General features: G+C 40.4%; 1 protein-coding gene across 1 annotated transcript in view; it reads right to left on the bottom strand.

Moving 5' to 3' along the window:
• The window catches only part of lancl1 (LanC antibiotic synthetase component C-like 1 (bacterial)), a 62,242-nt gene extending 53,256 nt beyond the window's left edge, over positions 1–8,986 (bottom strand). The window contains exon 1 of the mRNA XM_061889557.1: positions 8,839–8,986. The gene's annotated coding sequence lies outside the window, so the exon portion shown is untranslated. The remainder of the gene's footprint in view (positions 1–8,838) is intronic.
• Between the last annotated feature and the right edge of the window lie 3,960 nt (positions 8,987–12,946).

Below are 12,946 nucleotides of genomic sequence, written 5' to 3'. Positions count from 1 at the left end.
ACGTCACGGGTTGTGGAGCTCCTCATATTCTCACATTGTTTACAATCATGGCCACCAGCAGCGAGAACGATTCGGACCGAGAAAGCGACAATTTCCCCATTAACTTGAGCGAGGATGAAAGATTTGTGGATGAGGAAAGTGAGAGTGAAGGACTAGAGAAAAAAAAAAGACGAGGGCAGTGGGAGCGATTCAGATGTTATTAGACACATTTACTAGGATAATTCTGGAAAATCCCTTATCTGTTTATTGTGTTACTATTAATTTAGTGAGATTATATGGTCGTACATGTACAAGCTGAAAGTCGGAGGGGTGTGGCGACCGCCAGTGTCTCCGAGGGAAGCCACGTTTTTTGACGAAGCGAAAGCAGCCGGGCTGAGATTTTTTTTTTTTCCCCCTATTCCACGGTGTAAGCATCCGGTGGGAGGAGGCAAGAGAGTCCGCAGCTGCAGGAGGAATGAAGCAAGTCTACGGTAAGATCCGACTTATTACCACCATTTTCTCACCAAAACATGCCGGTTGACAAGTAGTAGGGAACCATGTTCGCTTGACCGCTCCGTTCCATAGTAAACCTTCACCGTCATCTTTCGGGAATGTAAACAAGGAAACACCGGCTGTGTTTGTGTTGCTAAAGGCGGCCGCAATACGCCACTTCCCACCTACATCTTTCTTCTTTGACGTCTCCATTATTAATTGAACAAATTGCAAAAGATACAGCAACACAGATGTCCAGAATACTGTGTAATTATGCGATTAAAGCAGACGACTTATAGCTGGGATCGGTGCTGAAACAAAATGTCCGCTACAATCCGTGACGTCACACGCACGCGTCATCATACCGCAACGTTTTCAGCAGGATAATTCGCGCGAAATTTAAAATTGCAATTTAGTAAACTAAAAAGGCCGTATTGGCATGTGTTGCAATGTTAATATTTCATCATTGATATATAAACTATCAGACTGCGTGGTCGGTAGTAGTGGGTTTCAGTAGGCCTATAAAGTGGCCTCTAAGGCTATGTCTACACTAGTGTTGTAACGATACCGGTACTAAAATTATTTAGATAGATTTTCTAAATAAAGGGGACCACAACAAAATTGCATTATTGGCTTTATTTTAACAAACAAATCTTAGGGTACTTGAAACATACGTTTCTTATTGCAACTTTGTCCGTAAATAAAAAATGAACATTCTAGACAACTTGTCTTTTAGTAATAAGTAAACAAACAAAGGCTCCTAATTAGTCTGCTGACATATGCACTAACATATTGTGCCATTTATCATTCTATTATTTTGTCAACATTATTAAGGACAAGCGGTAGAAAATGAATTATTCATCTACTTGTTCATTTACTGTTAATATCTGCTTACTTTCCCTTTTAACATGTTCCATCTACACTTCTGTTCAAATGTAATCATCACTTATTCTTTTGTTTTTTGATACTTTGATACTCATGTGTCCAGGGACATATTTCCTGACTTTATAAACATAATATAGATTTTTTTTAAATTAAAGAAGACGTTGTGATGCCAAAAAATATCGACGTACTCATAGTAGTATCGACTAGATACAAACCTAGTCGATACAGTGGATTACAGTGGATGTCAGGTGTAGATCATATGCAGTAACATATTTTGTCATTTATCATTCTATTATTTTTTCAACATTATTAAGGACAAGTGGTAGAAAATTAATTAGTAATCTACTTCTTCATTTAGATAGATAGTACTTTATTGATTCCTTCAGGAGAGTTCCATCAGGATCTGATTACTTTCTCTTTTAACATGTTCCATCTACACCTCTGTTAAAATGTAATAATCACCTATTCTTCTGTTGTTTGATACTTTACATTAGTTTTGGATGATACCACAAATTTGGGTATCAATCCGATACCAAGTCGTTACAGGATCATACATTGGTCATATTCAAAGCCCTCGGGTCCAGGGACATATTTTCCTGATTTTATAAACATCCATCCATTTTACTACCGCTTATTCCCTTTGGAGTCGCGGGGGGGCGCTGGTGCCTAACTCAACCACAATCGGGCGGAAGGCGGAGTACACCCTGGACAAGTCGCCACCTCATCGCAGGGCCAACAGAGATAGACAGACAACATTCACACACTAGGGACCATTTAGTTTTGCAATCAAACTATCCCCAGGTGCATGTTTTTGGAAGTGGGAGGAAGCCGGAGTACCCGGAGGGAACCCACGCAGTCACGGGGAGGACATGCAAACTCCACACAGAAAGATATCGAGCCCGGGATTAAACCCAGGACTACTTAGAACCCTCGTATTGTGAGGCAGGCGCACTAAACCCTTTGCCATTTATAAACATAACATACATTAAAAAAACAAACAAAAGAGAATGTTGCAATGCCCAAAAATATCGACGTAATCGTAGTAGCATCGACTAGATACATCCCTGTACTTGGTATCATTACAGTGGATGTCAGGTGTAGATCCACCAATGGCGTTTGTTTCCATTTTGAAGCCGGTGAGCTACGGTGTGTAGGGAAGCATGTTTAGCTATTCCTCGTCCTGCAGGGATGATACTTGTATGAAACTTACTTTGTCGCCATGGAGGCGAGGATTAGTGATATAGAAGTAGCTAAACCACTGCCGACGGTGGAGGGACGTTACCTGCTAACTAGCTAGCCATGTCTTAAAGCACCTCTTCCTAAGGGCGTTTTTTTTATCGTTAGTTTTAGAGCCAAAATGCGTCCGTTCTCCATTTTCTGTCTACACACTGTGTCGGCTTGTAAGTACTCCATGATTGTGTGCTGCCAAACATGCTCATCTGCTCATAACCAGCAATGTCACGACGTGAATTTGACGTGGGCGCAGGGAGGTGCGGGACCGGTACGTTTTAGAGACAGTATAGTACCGAAAATGATTCAATAGTATCGCGGTAGTATACTAATACTGGAATACCGTACAGCCTTAGTCTACACTAAGCCAGATAACCCCTTAAACTGATAATTGTTTAGCCTAATCCCCGTTTCGGCCACACTAATTCATCGTTTAAAGGTTCCCCTCCTTAGATAATTTTTTACACGGGTAAGTGCGCCGTCTATTTCTTGTACCTCTGGCTCTCAGCTTTGTACGGACTCAGTGATCGTTTACAAACTGAGTTCGGAGAGGAAGTGACGCCGGAAAGGCTGTGCCACAGCCAGCTTTATAATAAAGCGGTTTCAAAACTCTGAGCTAACCCATGGATATATGGAGGCAAGTCATTCAGACATGCCCGAGTTTCACCTTCCGTCTGTACAGACGCTTGTAGAAATCACACATGAATACCTTAAGAGAAAGCGATTGCAGCTATTTTGGATACAACACATCTCAGACGGCAAGAGAAATTTCGAATGTCCAGGTCAGCGGTGACTCTTTTAAAAACTCTGCCGTGATGTAATAAAAAGAAAAAGGTAGCATGTGCTTTGTATTACCTGGCCGACATGGGGAAGACTACAGGAAAGGGCGAACAATTCAAAAATCCTTTCTAAATATATTTATTGAATAATACTTCAACATAATATGAAAGTAAGTTCATAAACTGTGAAAAGAAATGCAACAATGCAATATTCAGTGTTGACAGCTAGATTTTTTTGTAAACATGTTCCATAGATATTGAAGAAATGTTTGGAATTAAGTTCATGAATCCAGATGGATCTCTGTTTCAATTCTCAAAGAGGGCACTTTAAGTTAATGATTACTTTTATGTGTAGAAATCTTTATAATTGAATCACGTATTTTTCAACAAGTTTTTAGTTATTTTTATATCTTTTTTTCCAAATAGTTCAAGAAAGACTACTTTAAATGAGCAATAATTTGCACGGTTATACAATTTAATTAATCAGAAAATGATGACATAGTGCTGTATTTTACTTCTTTAACTCTTTTTTTCCAACCAAAAATGCTTTGCTCTGATTAGTCGGTACTTGAATTAAAAAAATGTTCACAGGGGGTACATCACTGAAAAAAGGTTGAGAACCACTGATATAGGGAAATACACACTTTCGGTATATTTTGAAAATGTCCCAATTTTCCCCTGGTTTTTGTATACCATCACAGTAAGCTAGCGGGGTGTATAAAATAGTCAGGATGTGTCATGAATACAAAGGATTATGGGTATTTTTTGTGTTGCGTTTATGTTGTGTTACTGTGAGGATGTTCTCCCGAAATGTGTTTGTTGTTCTTAATTGGTGTGGCTTCACAGCGTGGCGCATATTACTAAGAGTGTTAAAATTGTTTATATCACAACCATTAGTGTACTTTGTGTCACCCAGTATGCCTTGCAGCTGTGTGCGTGTTTCCGCGGAAGCCACACACAACATGATGCTGGACTGACAAGCAGATCGTACATGTTGTAGTAGGCGACAAAGCCAATGGCTTCATAGTACGCCCTAATACTTTTTATCTGGGTGACTGCTGGTAGTCATTCAGGAGAATTATAGCGTCTCTTGTTGTCTTCTTCGCTTAATGACACGGGTCTTAAATGGCTCTTTGAATGGCAAAGGATACCGATCCCAGGACCATGTATATCAAATATTTCCGGAAGGTTCAACCGCCACCTGCCCGAATCTAATTAAATTCTATTTTTTCGTCACGTCAACCGCCCGAATCTGCGGATGAGGCCGCAAACCGCGCATCTCTAATATACAAATATATATATATATATATATATATATATATATATATATATATATCGGTTTAACTTGTAGCATGTTGGGCGTATAAACGTTTATTACCTTGAAGGTAAAAAAGCGCTATACAAGTATCTGTGATTTCAAAGTGGCACAAATCACCTTAATTTGTTTGGGGGGGGTTGTTTATCTGTCAAATCAGTTTAGTTTGCTTGAAAATTAATTGAAAAATATTTTTAATTGTATGTGTTAACGCAACATTTTGCAAGTCAAAGTGTTGAGTTGAACAATGAGCCTAATCTATGTCAACATATTGCAAGTTGTGTTTTTAACAGCGTAGAGTGGAGCGTCCATTGTTTGGTCATCAAGGCAAGTGTTATAATAAAGTGTAAAAAGGTCAAAAGTCCACATTCCAATGTTTGCCCTTTCTTTCATTCGTAAAGTTAACATTGAAAATAACTTCACCAGGAAATGTCAGTCAAACTGCAGAAATAAATGAAAAAAAAAAAACATTTAAAAATACCGCAGAATTCACGGGAGGAACTGACAGCAAGTTGGCAAGTGAGACTTGTCTCGCCCAGTGTTGCCAAGTTGGCGACTGCACCACAGATCCTCTGTTGTTCAAAGTAACTAGTGACAAATAAACCGATGCACTGAAGTTAATGTCCTTCATGACCAGTGAGGGCTGTTTGAAGTCCCTCCTCAGTGCGTATCTCAAGTGTAACTTTAACTGCATGGGAGACTCAGGATTTCACTCGGTTTGTGGATTTATTGACCAGAAACAGGAAAGTGAAAAACCTTTTAAAAATACAAAAAAACAAAGTCCATCCATCCATCCATTTTCTACCGCTTGTCCCTTTCGGGGTCGCGGAGGGTGTTAGAGCCTATTTCAGCTGCATTCTGGCGGTAGGCGGGGTACACCCTGGACAAGTCGCCACCTCATCGCAGGGCAAACAGATAAACAGAAAACATTCACAAACTAGGGCCAATTTAGTGTTGCCAATCAACCTATCCCCAGGTGCATGTCTTTGGAGGTGCGAGGAAGCCGGAGTACCCGGAGGGAACCCACGCAGTCACGGGGAGAACATGCATACTCCACACAGAAAGACAAGTTAAATGTTAAACTGTGTATATGAGACGTGTGCTACATATATGTTGCTTATATATTGTTTAAAAAAAAAAGTAATATAAGTGAAGCATGTTTTAGATTTTATATATTTTGAACCTTGTTCTTGTTGTGATGGGATAGGTTTATATGAGCGTTGCTTCAACCTACACCCTTTTGGCTCAATCATTGCTCAAATGAGTGTTTTTTTTTTTTCTTTTCTTGTTGTTGTTCTTTGTTTTATGTGAAGATTGCCGAAATAAATTTATGTATGTATATATATTTAAAAAGATCCCGAGCCCGGGATTGAACTCAGGACCTTCGTATTGTGAGGCACACGCACTAACCCCTGTTCCACGATGCTGTCCTTGAAAAACAAAGTATTAAACTCAAATCACTATTTACACAAACTCAATAAAGCACATATACTAGGAAAAAAAATATATATTAAACATGGCCCATTTAGGCTTCACGGTGGAAGAGGGGTTAGTGCGTCTGCCTCACAATACGAAGGACCTGCAGTCCTGGGTTCAAATCCAGGCCCGGGATCTTTCTGTGTGGAGTTTGCATGTTCTCCCCGTGACTGCGTGGGTTCCCTCCGGGTACTCCGGCTTCCTCCCACTTCCAAAGACATGCACCTGGGGATAGGTTGATTGGCAACACTAAATTGGCCCTAGTGTGTGAATGTGAGTGTGAATGTTGTCTGTCTATCTGTGTTGGCCCTGCGATGAGGTGGTGACTTGTCCAGGGTGTACCCCGCCTTCCGCCCGATTGTAGCTGAGATATGCGCCAGCACCCCCCGCGACCCAAAAAAAGGGAATAAGCGGTAGAAAATTAATGGATGGATGGATGGCCCATTTAAAACATTGCTCATTGAGTCAAACAAGGCAGGTGGGCAAGGACAAATACTGGACTCTCACGGCTATGTTAGATCCACTATGGATTGGACTTTCACAATATCATGTTAGACCCGCTCGACATCCATTGCTTTCGGTCCCCTAGGGCAGTTGGTCTCAACCTTTTTTCAGTGATGTACCCCCTGTGAACATTTTTTTAATTCAAGTACCCCCTCATTAGAGCAAAGCATTTTTTGGTTGAAAAAAAGAGATAAAGAAGTAAAATACAGTACTATGTCATCAGTTTCTGATTTATTAAATTGTATAAGAGTGCAAAATATTGCTCATTTGTAGTGGTCTTTCTTGAACTATGTGGAAAAAAAGTTATACTAATAACAAAAAACTTGTTGAAAAATAAACAAGAGATTCAATTATAAATAAAAAGATTTCTACACATAGAAGTAATCATCAACTTAAAGTGCCCCCTTTAGGGATTGTAATAAAGATCCATCTGGATTCATGAACTTAATTCTAAACATTTCTTCACAAAAAAAAAATCTTTAACATCAATATTTATGGAACATGTCCACAAAAAATCTAGCTGTCAAAACTGAATTTGGCATTGTTGCATTTCTTTTCACAGTTTATGTACTTACATCCATATTTTGTTGAAGTATTATTCAATACATATATTTATAAAGGATTTTTGAATTGTTGCTATTTTTACATTATTTAAAAAAAATCTAACGTACCCCTTGGGATACCTTCAAGTACCCCCAGGGGTACACGTACCCCCATTTGAGAACCACTGCCCTAGGGGGGTTACCCACATATGCGATCCTCTCCAAGGTTTCTCATAGTCATCATTGTCACTGTCACCGACGTCCCACTGGGGTGAGTTTTTCCTTGCCCTTATGTGGGCTCTACCGAGGATGTCGTCGTGGTTTGTGCAGCCCTTTGAGACACTTGTGATTTAGGGCTATATAAATTAACATTGATTGATTGATTGATAAAATGTAAGCATTAGATAATCAGAAGCCTACTTCTATTTGTAGAACCCTCTACCCTTCAATTTACCTGCTTATTATATTAACCTTAACCAAGATCATTTGACATATTTTATTCTACAATATGGTAATTATAATCACACCTTTAATTCAACTGAAATCAAGTACAGCAGACAGATTTGACTATTTGCATAAATATTTGCATAAAAAAACGGGTTGGGGAGGAGACCCTGCCCCAAGTGGAGGAGTTCAAGTACCTAGGAGTCTTGTTCACGAGTGGGGGAAGAGTGGATCGTGAGATCGACAGGCGGATCGGTACGGCGTCTTCAGTAATGCGGACGTTGTACCGATCCGTTGTGGTGAAGAAGGAGCTGAGCCGGAAGGCAAAGCTCTCAATTTACCGGTCGATCTACGTTCCCATCCTCACCTATGGTCATGAGCTTTGGGTCATGACCGAAAGGATAAGATCACGGGTACAAGCGGCCGAAATGAGTTTCCTCCGCCGTGTGGCGGGGCTCTCCCTTAGAGATAGGGTGAGAAGCTCTGCCATCCGGGAGGAACTCAAAGTAAAGCCGCTGCTCCTCCACATCGAGAGGAGCCAGATGAGGTGGTTCGGGCATCTGGTCAGGATGCCACCCAAACGCCTCCCGAGGGAGGTGTTTAGGGCACGTCCAACCGGTAGGAGGCCACGGGGAAGACCCAGGACACGTTGGGAAGACTATGTCTCCCGGCTGGCCTGGGAACGCCTCGGGATCCCCCGGGAAGAGCTAGACGAAGTGGCTGGGGAGAGGGAAGTCTGGGCTTCCCTGCTTAGGCTGCTGCCCCCGCGACCCGACCTCGGATAAGCGGAAGAAGATGGATGGATGGATGGATGGATGGCATAAATCACATAATTCTACAGCCCAATGGAGCAAATGACCCTGGTGCACAAAGTTCTAAGTACCAACTAAACATTGCATTCTATTCAACCATCCATCCATCTATTTTCTACCAATTATTCCCTTTGGGGTCGCTGGCGCCTATCTCAGCTACAATCGGGCGGAAGGCGGGGTACACCCTGCACAAGTCGCCACCTCATCGCAGGGCCAACACAGATAGACAGACAACATTCACACTAACATTCACACCAATTTAGTGTTGCCAATCAACCTATCCCCAGGTGCATGTCTTTGGAAGTGGGAGGAAGCCGGAGTACCCAGCCTCCAATTGAATCCAAACAGTTTGTTTTGGCTCCATAAAAAGAAGTGCTTACCGGTAGCCTCTTTGATCTTTTCCTTTACTCCATGCGTTTTAGTCCAATGATTTAGCATGCAATGTTACTGTCAGCTGCTCTGCAAGACCACACAGCAAAGTTCTGAGCAGCCAAACTTTTCTGAGTGGTGACGTGAGCTGCTAATTAAGTTGATTGTGCTCACCTGTGCGCTCCACTGTGGAAAGGTGAGGCTGGTGTCCCTTATGGTATAATCTGTTTTTTGTAAGTACCGTATTTTCCGGACTATGGAGCAGCAGTCACTAAATTTGAGAAGGAAATAATATTTTTCCATTTATTAGCCACACCGGACTGCAAATATGTACAGTATGTTGTGAAATTATTTATTTCCAGAGAAAGAAGTTTTTAAATGTTGATTGACATAGCTCAATTGTTTCCAAACAGCTGATCAAACAAAACAGAAGATATCGTCATGGACCCACGAGCAGCGGAAGATAGATTTCCAATCAGCATAACAGATTCAATAACTCCACAGTGAAATCTTGGTGAATATACAAAAATGAAACAATACAAAAAGAATGCCATGGTAAGTTAATAGTACTAAACACAGACACTTGTAAACCTTTCAGCATATTAGCTAATGCTAACAATGCTAACTTTAATACATTACAATAGCACGTACACATATGTAAAAAAAAAAATATCCTACAGTCATCACACATGGGACGGTTTAGTAACTCTGAATAGTTGTAGTTATATTTTAAAACGTTCAAACGTTGCTTGGAGTGATTACTGAAGAATCCATATAAGTAGAAACACTATGGACGACTAGAATACGGAACGATACTTGTACCTTCGGGTTAAAGGTTAAACGTACCTTCAGGTTAAACGGCTGATCAAACAAAACAGAAGATATCGTCATGGACCCACGAGCAGCGGAAGATAGATTTCCAATCAGCTTAACAGATTCAATAACTCCACAGTGAAATCTTGGTGAATATACAAAAATGAAACAATACAATAAGAATGACATGGTAAGTTAATAGTACTAAACACAGACCTTTGTAAACGTGTTAGCATATTAGCTAATGCTAACAATGCTAGCTTTTATACATTACAATAGCACGTACACATACTTAAAAAAAAAAAAAATCCTACAGTCATCACACAGTGGACGGTTTAGTAACTCTGAATAGTTGTAGTTGTATTTTAAAACGTTCAAACGTTGCTTGGAGTGATGACTGAAGAATCCATATAAGTAGAAACACTATGGACGACTAGAAGATGGAACGATACTTGTACCTTCGGGTTAAAGCACTACAGAAGGAAATACTGTACACGTTCAACCCGCAAAACCTTTAGTGAGAACACTCTTCCAAAAGATATCCCATTGCACAAACAATAACACACCTTTTCAGTGTCTTTCTTAAAACTATTTGTTGAATTCAAAACAAAAAAATTCCAAAATTAGCCGCATCGTTTTACAAGCCTCAGCGTTCAAAGCTCAAAGGCCTACTGAAATGAGATGTTCTTATTTAAACGGGGATAGCAGGTCCATTCTATGTGTCATACTTGATCATTTCACGATATTGCCATATTTTTGCTGAAAGGATTTAGTAGAGAACATCTACAATAAAGTTCGCAACTGGAGAAAAGCTCTGCCTCTACCGGAAGTCGCAGAAGAAATACGTCACATGTTGATGGCTCCTCATATATTCACATTGATTTTAATGGGAGCCTCCAACAAAAAGGGCTATTCGGACCGAGAAAACGACAATTTCCTCATTAATTTGAGCGAGGATGAAAGATTCGTGTTTGAGGATATTGATAGCGACGGACTAGAAAAAGAAAAAACAATTAAAAAAGAAAAACGCGATTGCAATCGCGTTGTATTGAGAAGTATTCATATGTTTTTAGAGACATTTACTAGGATAATTCTGGGAAATCCCTTATCTTTCTATTGTGCTGCTAGTGTTTTAGTGAGTTCAACAGTACCTGATAGTCGGAAGTGTACGTCCACGGCCGGGTGTTGACGCGCAGTGTCTCGGGGAAGTCGACGGCAGCTGTACGGGAGGCATACGCTAAGCTGATATCTGGTAAGTGGCGACTTTTTAACCACAATTTTCTCACCGAAACCTGCTGGTTGACAAGTGGTCGGGATCCATGTCCGCTCTGATCCATAGGAAAGTTTCAACTCTGTGAATTTTCAAACTAGCTTCCCAACTCCATTGTTCTACTTTGACTTCTCCTATATAAATTGAACAAATTGCGAAAGATTCAGCAACACAGATCTCCAAAATACTGTGTAATTATGCCGTTAAAGCAGACAACTTTTAGCTGTGTGTGTGTGCAGAGCTCATATTCATAACAGCCCGTGACGTCACGCGTACACGTCATCACTACGTGACGTTTTAAAGAAAAAAGTCCCGGGAAATTTAAAATTGTAATTTAGTAAACTAAAAAGGCCGTGTTGGCATGTGTTGCAATGTCAATATTTCATCATTGATGTATAAACTATCAGACTGCGTGGTCGGTAGTAGTGGGTTTCAGTAGGCCTTTAAAAAAAGTAGTGGTCTAAAGTCCGGAATTTACAGTAATCTGTTCCAAAAGTTCCGAAGTCGACCCAACTGTATGAAAACAATTAATTTCAACCATAGACAAATAATAATGCAAATCCAATTACTGTATTCTATATAACAAAAATATTAACACAAACATATTTTTAGAGGATAATAGGAATGCTCCGGTCAAGGTTTTATGCTGCCGTTTAACTGCACATTTTCACATTAATTTATTGTGTGTGCTAATGACTGTTAAACAATATCAACACAGAATTTAAACTATAGTAGTTTCTTCTTCACCTATATGACATACATTTTTTTTTTTATCAAAACAAAGTCAACTTAACAAAATAAAAAAACTACTTCAGTATCTAGGATAGGGATACGATAGGATAGGATAGGTCTTTATTGTCATTGCACGAGTACAACAAAACTTTTTTTTCAGCAAAAACCCGTTCAAGATTAGACAAACAAACAGTGCACAGGATTACAGAACAGGAACGCTATGGGTCGCCACAAGGCGCCCCGTAAAAGATGGGAAGGATGAGTAAAAAATTACTATCTAGACTGGGCTCTTAAGGGGGCCCAGTCTGGAGTGGAAAAAAACCTCCATAGCAAAGCATGTATACATATTACAATGTACTTCTCCAGATATCTAACAACAGAGGAGACTGGGGGTCCATGGTGACAGGCCGCAGCTCTCAGGCGCTGCCCATACTTCCATCACCCCTATGGGATTTGCATCAAGGGCATTGGATTGGGGGTGGGGTAAGGGGTACTACTCATTTAAATCCTTTGTTTTTTGCCCTCAAAGTCCTTCGGTGTCCCTTAGGTATATTTAAGCAAACACATTAGGTATATTTGCACAAAGTATTGGTACTGGCAGGTATCGCCGATACCAGCCGGGATTTTACTCGGTATTGAATAGGAGAGAACATCAGTGATATCGCGCATCACTAGTGTGAATGCGAGTGCACTTTTGTAAGTGCACTTAAGAATAATTGTAAATTTAGATATGTTTTTTTTCTACTTTTGCAATCCAATGTTCTGCATACGTAGACAAACATAATTTAGTCCCACATCTAGTACCCGTTCAAATACAGTCGCTGGTGCACGTTGTGGGCTGCAGGCGCTCACTTCAAAAACCTGCGGAAGCGTCACTTTCCAGACTCGCCCACTGAATAGTCCGAGAGGCGTTTTGGAGAGCAGAATCATGTTTCTGAATGATACACGGCTTTTAATTACTTTGTCTCAGCATCACTTCCTGGCTGAAGGGCAGACACTTCTCTGCTGAGATTGCATTCCCATAATTCCCCAACATATCAGAGACATCTTTTAAGTGTATATTAAATTGTATCATAAACAATACTTTCAGGAACCCAAAGCGTCAAATCCCAAAATTGCAATGAGTGAATGTTATTGAGTACGTAAAAAGTAGTGATGTGCGATACCACTGCTGTTCTTTCCGATCCGATACCGAGTAAAGGTCAGGCTGGTATCAACCGATACTTTGTACAAATACCGTATTTTTCGGAGTACAAATCGCTCCGGAGTATAAGTCGCACCCGCCCAAAATGCATAATAAAGAA

This window comes from Nerophis ophidion, linkage group LG27, assembly GCF_033978795.1.
Source record: "Nerophis ophidion isolate RoL-2023_Sa linkage group LG27, RoL_Noph_v1.0, whole genome shotgun sequence".
In the NCBI taxonomy this organism is placed as follows: domain Eukaryota; kingdom Metazoa; phylum Chordata; class Actinopteri; order Syngnathiformes; family Syngnathidae; genus Nerophis; species Nerophis ophidion.
The sequence above is the reverse complement of the archived record's forward strand: the minus strand, read 5'-3'. Positions and strand labels throughout refer to the sequence as shown.